We start from the raw sequence: 8,087 nt of genomic DNA, 5'->3' as shown, positions 1-8,087 counted from the left end.
CCAGCTACTTGAGAAGCTGAGGCAGAAGAATTGCTTGAACCCAGGAGGCAGAAGTTGCAGTGAGCCGAGATCGCGCCACTGCACTCCAGCCTGGGCAACAAGAGCAAAACTCCATCTCAAAAAAAAAAGAAAAAAAAAAAATTAGCTAGGCATAGTGGCATGCACCTGTAATCCCAGCTACTCAAGAGGCAAAGACAGGAGAATCGCTTGAACTTGAGAAGCGGAGGTTGCAGTGAGCCGAGATTGCCCTCCCGCATTTCAGCCTGGGGGACAGAGTGACACTCTTGTCTCAAAAAATAATAAATAAATAAATAAAAAGGGAAGATTGCATTTCAGGCGGTTTAAGGATAAACTCGTGATAGACATATAGCCCATCAGATGTATGAAAATATAGGGAAATAAAGATTCACAAGAGAGTATGTGTAATTATAGCACAGTAATTGGCTCTACTGTATACATGTATAGTACTGTACTGGTTGAAGGAGAGTTTCTTTCAACAGATTCCCAGCATGAGCAATGTGGTGAAACCCCATCTCTAGGGGGAAAAAAAAAAATTAGCTAGGCTTGGTGGCATGCACCTGTAGTCCCAGCTACTCAAGAGGCTGAGGTGGGAGGATCACTTGAGCCAGGAGGTTGAGGCTGCAGTGAGCCATGATCGCACCACTGCACTCCAGTCTGGGTGACAGAGTAAGACCCTGTCTCAAAAAAAAAAAAAAAAAAAATGTAATTACATTCTGGCCGGGCATGATGGCTCATGCCTGTAATCCCAACACCTTGGGAGGCCCAGACAGGAGGATCGCTTGAGCCCAGGAGTTTAAGACCAGCTTGGGCACTGTATCGAGACCCCATCTCCACAAAAAAATTTAAAAATTCTCACACCTGTAATCCCAGCAGTTTGGGAGGACAAAACGGGAGGGTCGTTTGAGGCCAGGAGTTCAAGACCAGCCTGGTCAACATAGTGACCCCGTCTCTATTTGATTTTTAAAATTAAAAAAATTAGCCAAGTGCAGTGGTATGTGCCTGTAGTCCCAGATACTTGGGAGGCTGAGGCGGAAGGCGGAAGAATCGCTTAAGCACAGAAGGTCCAGGCTGCTATGTGAAGATCCAGTGAGCTATGATGGCATCACTGCACTCCAGCCTGGTGACAGAGCAAGACCTCGTCCCTTTAAAAATACAAAGAGAGGCCGGGTGTGCTGGCTCATGCCTGTAATCCCAGCACTTTGGGAGGCCAAGGCAGATGGATCATTTGAGGTCGAGAGTTTGAAACCAGCCTGGCCAACATGGTGAAACCCTATCTCTACTAAAAATACCAAAAATTAGCTGGGGGTGGTGGTACTCACCTGCAGTCCCAGCTCCTCGGGAAGCTGAGGCTCAAGAATCACTTGAACCTGGGAGGTAGAGCTCGCAGTGAGTTGAGATCACATTACTGCACTCCAGCCTGGGCGACAGAGCAAGACTCCTTCTCAAAATAAATAAATATATATGTAAATAAATAAACTACAAAGAGACAAACTAAAAAACCATCCTGGGCGCCTGCTGGGTCCCAGGCTTGCAGCCTAGTGGTAAATGCCACCAAGTCCTGCCCTGGAGTTGCTGATGTCACCCAGACAAAATCACAATATCATGTCAGTTAGAGATAACTGCTGTGACAGGATATAACTCAGAGTGAGGGGGAGAGAGGGACAGGAGGAAGCTGGATAAGGAGGTGACGCTGCAGCAGTGACCCAATGAAGGGAGAGGGCCAGCCAGGTGCATAAAGAGTGTGGGAGCAGGCCAGGCGCGGTGGCTCACGCCTGTAATACCAGCACGTTGGGAGGCCGAGGCAGGCAGATCATGAGGTCAGGAGTTTGAGACCAGCCTGACCAACATGGTGAAACCACATCTCTACTAAAAATACAAAAATTAGCCTGGCATGGTCGTGTGTGCCTGTAATCCCAGCTACTCAGGAGGCTGAGGCAGGAGAATCGCTTGAACCCAGGAGGTGGAGGTTGCAGTGAGCCGAGATCACGCCATTGCACTCCAGCCTGGGTGACAGAGGGAGACTCTGTCTCAAAAAAAAAAAAAAAAAAAAAAAAAAAAAAAAAAGACTGTGGGGACAGAGAAAAAGTCATGCAAAGTTCCTAAGGCAAGAACGTGCTTGTGTGTTTGAAGGCTCGCAAGGTGCCCTTGTAGCTGCTGGAGGCTGAGTGAGGGAAGGATGGTGAGATTGAGGCCAAAGAGGTAGCAAGGGACCAGGCACGGTGGTCCACGCCTGTAATCCTACCACTTTGGGAGGCTGAGGTGGGAGGATTGCTTGAGCTCAGGAGTTTGAGACCAGCCTAGGCAACATAGTGAGACCTTATCTCTATAAAAAAGAAAAACAGATCAGGAGTAGTGGCTCAGGACTGTAATTCCAGCACTTTGGGAGGTCGAGGAAGGTGGATCACCTGAGGTCCGATGTCTGAGACCAGCCTGGCCAACATGGTGCAACCCCATCTCTAAAAATACAAAAATTAGCCAGGCATGGGGGGTGACGGGGGCCTGTAATCTGTAATCCCAGCTACTCAGGAGACTGAGGCAGGAGAATTGCTTGAACCTGGGAGGCAGAGGTTGCAGAGAGCTGAGATTGTGCCACTGCACTCCAGCCTGGGCGACAAGAGCAAAAAAAAACCTCTGTCTCAAAAATAAGTAAATAAATAAATAAATAAATAAAAAATAAAAGAAAAATAAAAAGGTGGGTAGGGGCCAGATCACATGGGTTTGGGGCCAGCTTAAAGAGTTTGAATGTTATTTTATTTTTAAAAAATTCTTAGAGACAGGCTGTCATTCTGGTTTTTGTTTTGGTTTTTGCTTTCAACGCCCACTCCCTCAAACCATAAACCAGGGGCACCCGGGCAGCTTGAGGTTAGGTGCCCATTCAACAGCAAGTCCTCATGAGTGACATTTTCTATGGTTCTGTGCAGAGACACCTTGTGCTCATGAGCATTGCTTTTTTGTTTTTGTGGGTTTTTTTCTAGTTTTTGAAACAGAGTCTCACTCACTCTGTTGCCCAGGCTGGAGTACAGTGGCGTGATCTCTGCTCACTGCAACATCCGCCTCCCGGGTTCAAGCGATTCCCCTGCCTCAGCCTCCTGAGTAGCTGGGACTACAGGCGCATGTCATTACGCCTGGCTGAATTTTGTATTTTTAGTAGAGACGGGGTTTCACCACATTGGCCAGGCTGGCCTCAAGTGATCCGTCCACCTTGGCCTCCCAAAGTGCTGGGATTACAGGTGTGAACCACCATGCCCAGCCTTTTGTGGATTTTTTTGAGATGGAGTCTCGCTCTGTCATCCAGCCTGGAGTACAGTGGTGCCATCTCGGCTCACTGCAGCCTCCACCTTCCAGGTTTAAGCAACTCTCCTGCCTCAGCCTCCCGAGTAGCTGGGATTACAGGCGTGAGCCACCATGCCTGGCCATGAGCATTTGTTTTAAGAGACAGGTCTTTCTGTAGCCCAGGCTGGAGTGTCATAGTCATAACTCACTGCAGCCTTAAACTCCTGGGCTCAAGCAATCCTGCCTCAGCCTCCTGAGTAGCTGGGATGGCAGGAGCACGCCACCACACCTGGCTAATTTTTACATTTTTTGTAGAGAAGGAGTCTCGCTATGTTGCCCAAGCTGGTCTCAAACTCCTGGGCTCAAAGCGATCCCCTTGCCTCAGCCTCCTCACTTGGCAATGATGCCATCTTGGGTCCCAGGAACTGCCTCCTCACTGGGCTTCTCTCCCCCTGCCCTCCCCCCAGAGAGGGATTCTGGGGACCCTCTGGTGGACGAGAACCTGAAGAGACAGGGCTTTCAAGGTAAGGTTGAGCTCAGGGGGAGGTCTGTTGTCCCAGCACCATGACCTTGACCTGGTTTGGGCTTGGAGGGCCAGGCTGGAAGTGGGGAGGAGCTGGCCCCCAACCTCAGGGCCTAAGGAACCAGGCAAGCCAGGTTGGCAGCCCAGGCCCGGCTGTACCCTGCCAGCTCTGTGTTAGAGACTCCAGGGGAGAGGGGGTGCCTACAGGTGGATGGTGGGGGGAACTGGGTGGTGGGAGGGTACAGGGCCCAGGAGCCTGTCTGCTCCCCCCCCGCCGGCCGTCCCCACTGAGGTAGCTGACACGCCCACTCCTTATTCAGCGATCAGCTGTGGTCTTAGTGCTTTGAAATCAGAATAGGAGCCAGGTGCCACACCTCATGCCTGTAATTCCAGCACTTGGGGAGGTCAAGGAGGGAGGATGGCTTGAGGCCAAGAGTTCAAGACCAGCCTGGGCAACATAGAACCCATCTCTATGTCTATTTTTTTAAATTATTATACAAGTGTAATAATTAGGGTACATGTGCACAACGTGCAGGTTCTAGGGTACATGTGCACAACGTGCAGGTTTGTTACATATGTATACATGTTCCATGTTGGTGTGCTGCACCCATTAACTCGTCATTTACATTAGGTATATCTCCTAATGCTATCCCTCCCCCTCTATGTCTATTTTTAAGAAAAGAAATCAGAGGCCGACTGCAGTGGCTCACGCCTGTAATCCCAGCACTTTGGGAGGCCGAGGCGGATGGATCACTTGAGGCCAGGAGTTCAAGACCAGCCTGGCCAACATGGCAAAACCCCGTGTCTACCAAAAAAATACAATAATTAGTCGGGCAAGGTGGCACGCACCTGTGATCCCGGCTACCCGGGAGGCTGAGGCGGGTGAATTGCTTGAACCTGTGAGGTGGAGGTTGCATTGAGCTGAGATCGTGCCACTGCACTCCAGCCTGGGCGACAGAGCAAGACACTGTCTCAAAAAAAAAAAAAAGAGCGAGATGGTGGTCTGGGATCCGTCTGGCACATGCTAGCACTTGTCTTTTTTGTTTGTTTGTTTGTTGAGAAGGAGTTTTATTCTTGTCCAAGCTGGAATACAATGGCATGATCTCGGCCTACTGCAACCTCCGCCTCCCAGGTTCAAGTGATTCTCCTGCCTCAGCCTTCTGAGTAGCTAGGACTACAGGCTCCCACCACCACACCTGGCTAATTTTTGTACTTTTAGTAAAGACAGGGTATTGTCATGTTGGCCAGGCTAGTCTGGAACTCCTGACCTCAAGTGATCCGCCCACCTCAGCCTCCCAAAGTGCTAGGATTACAGGCGTGAGGTACTGTGCCCGGCCTTTTTGTGTTTTTTTGTTTCTTTGTTGTGTTTTTTTTTTTTTTTTTTTTTTTTTGGCAGAGTCTGTCTCCCAGACTGGAGTGCAGTGGCACGATCTCAATTCATTGCAACCTCTGCCTCCTGGGTTCAAGTGATTCTCCTGCCTCAGCCTCCTGAGTAGCTGGGATTACAGGCGCCCAACACCACGCCCAGCTAATTTTTGTATTTTTAGTAGAGATGAGGTTCGGCTATGTTGGCCAGGCTGATCATGAACTCCTGACCTCAGGTGATCCGCCTACCTTGGCCTCCCAAGGTGGTGGGATTACAGGTGGGAGCCACTGCCCTCAGATGGTGATTTTTTTATTGTATCTTGAAAGTTTGGGGTGTTATATTAGGAGGCTCTCAATCTGATTTAAATATTCTTTAGCCAACATCACACTGGTGGGAAAAGGGCGTTGCGACCTCATTACCACGGGTGGAGGTAGAAATCCAGGCTCCCCTCTCAGCCCCGACCAATACCACACAGAGGGTGGAGAGGACAGGAACAAACACTTCATTCTCACCAGGCAGGGCTGGAACTTCAGTCTCCACACAACCTCTACTGACACTGTGGAGAAAGGGAAGTGCCCTACACTTCCAAGAGCAGGAAAGGAGGAATTTCAGGTTCCCCATTCAACCTTTTTTAACACACAGAGGAACCTGGGGAAAAAACTAAGTACAAATTTCTTTTTTTGGCGGGGCGGGGCATGGAGGCTCATGCCTGTAATCCCAGCACATTAGGAAGCCAAGGTGGGAGGATTGCTTGAGCCCAAGACTTTAAGACCAGCCTGGACCGCCAGGCGTGGTGGCTCACACCTTGTAATCCCAGCACTTCAGGAGGCCGAGGCAGGTGGATCACGAGTTCAGGAGATCAAGACCATCCTGGCTAACATGGTGAAACCCTATCTCTACTAAAAATACAAAAAATTAACTGGGCGTGGTGACACGCATCTGTAGTCCCAGCTACTTGGGAAGCTGAGGCAGGAAAATCACTTGAACCCAGGAGGCGAAGGTTGCAGTGAGCTGAGATTGCGCCACTGCACTATAGCCTGGGTGACAGAGAGAGACTCCATCTCAAAAAAATACCAAAAAACAAACCAACCAACCCAGCCAGGACAACATAGTGAGAGTCTGTCTCTATAAAAAATTTAAAAATTAGCTGGGTGCAGTGGCGCACATGTGTAGTCTCAGCTACTCAGGTGGCTGAGATGGGAGGCTAGCTTGAGCCCAGGAGGTCCACGCTGCAGCGAGTTATGTTCGCACCACTGCACTCCACAGCTTGGGTGACAGAGCCAGACCCTATTCCCTCCCCACAAAAAAAAAACCCAAAAACAAAAAAGAATTTCACGATGGCGGCTACAAAGCCCTAAAGTTCAAGCACAGGACCCTGTGCAGACACACCTTTGTGCTTCTCAATTTTCTGTTTTTCATATCGATCCTGAAAGCTCTTGTTCTCCATAGGTGATTTATATGTTTCTATTGCAAATTGATTTTTTCTCCATAATGTTTGCTAAGTGGTTAGTAATGGTATATAGGAAAGTCATTTTGTACAGTTAGCTTTTATGGCTATTTTAGAATTTCATCTCTCACTAATATAGAGGTGAAATTCTATAGTTTCAATATAAATTCTCTTGGGTTTTTTTTTTTTTTTTTTTTTTTTTTCGAGACTGGATCTCAGGCTGGCATGCAGCGGTGAGATCACAGCTCACTGCCACCTCAAATTCCTGGGCTTAGGTGATCTTCCCACCTTAGCCCCCACAATAGCTGGGACTACAGGTACACACTACCACGCCCAGCTAGTATTTTTTGTAGAGAGGGGGGGTCTCTACAAAATGTTGCTGACGTTGCTCTCAAACTACTGGCCTCAAGCAGTCCTCCTGCCTTGCCTCCGAAAGCGATCACAGGCATGAGCCACCACACCCAGCCTTCTCTTGAGTTTTCTACATAAAATAACCATCTACAAATAATAGCTATCATTTTTTCTAAGTTCAGACAACAACCCCATGAAGCAGTAATATCATTAACCCCATTTCACAGCTGACGGATCTCAAACAAGAGATTTGTTTAGGGCCAATGAGCTCATAACTAACAGAATAAAATTCAAAACCAAATCCAAGTCTTCCAGCTCCAGAGTTCATGTCCTCACCACCAGACAGTAACAGCTCTATACTGATTATGTTAACTCCTTTTTTCTCTACTTTTATGTCTGTTTGACGACTGAGTACCTTGGGAGAACTGCCAGAACAAGGTTGATTGTGGTGACAGCAAATATTCTTGTCTTCTTAATTTTAACTGGCAAATGTCTCTCATGTTTCATTTTTAGGTATAGCTTAACCAGAAAACCTCTGTAGCATGAGAATATTAATAATAATGTATATTTTCCTAAGAAAGAACCAAATCAATGTTTGGAAGAGGGATGGATTATGAAACTTTATTGATAATGACTTCAGTTCCAAAGGTGTATTCTATTCACATTTACCCTACATAAAATACCAACACCTTCTTGTTGGCAAAAACAGAAACTCCGGCCATTGTATTGATGCTGACTTAAGAAAAATAGAAACCTCTATATAAGGCAACAGTCCATACCAGAAGAATTTAACCAATATGAGATACTTCCAAAAAAAATCAATTCAATGACCTACTTTATGGTATGTAAGAGACCCAAAAAAGTCAGCTTTTGAGGGAAGTTGATACGTTTATTGAACAGAGTGTACAGTAACTAAAAGAACTGTGTATTTCCAGGGGGAATTAAGACCACATATCTGGATTCGCACCTAAAAGCACATAGAAAATTAAACCCAAGAAAGGGAAGTTTTTTACTGAAATCACTTGGGCCCAGATTATTCTATACGAAGATTCTCACTGGCATTTGACAGTAACTCATCACCTGCTGTGCGAGCTTGGGAACCAGCT

Source organism: Chlorocebus sabaeus, chromosome 28, assembly GCF_047675955.1.
Source record: "Chlorocebus sabaeus isolate Y175 chromosome 28, mChlSab1.0.hap1, whole genome shotgun sequence".
In the NCBI taxonomy this organism is placed as follows: Eukaryota; Metazoa; Chordata; class Mammalia; order Primates; family Cercopithecidae; genus Chlorocebus; species Chlorocebus sabaeus.
This window is presented reverse-complemented; position numbering follows the sequence as displayed.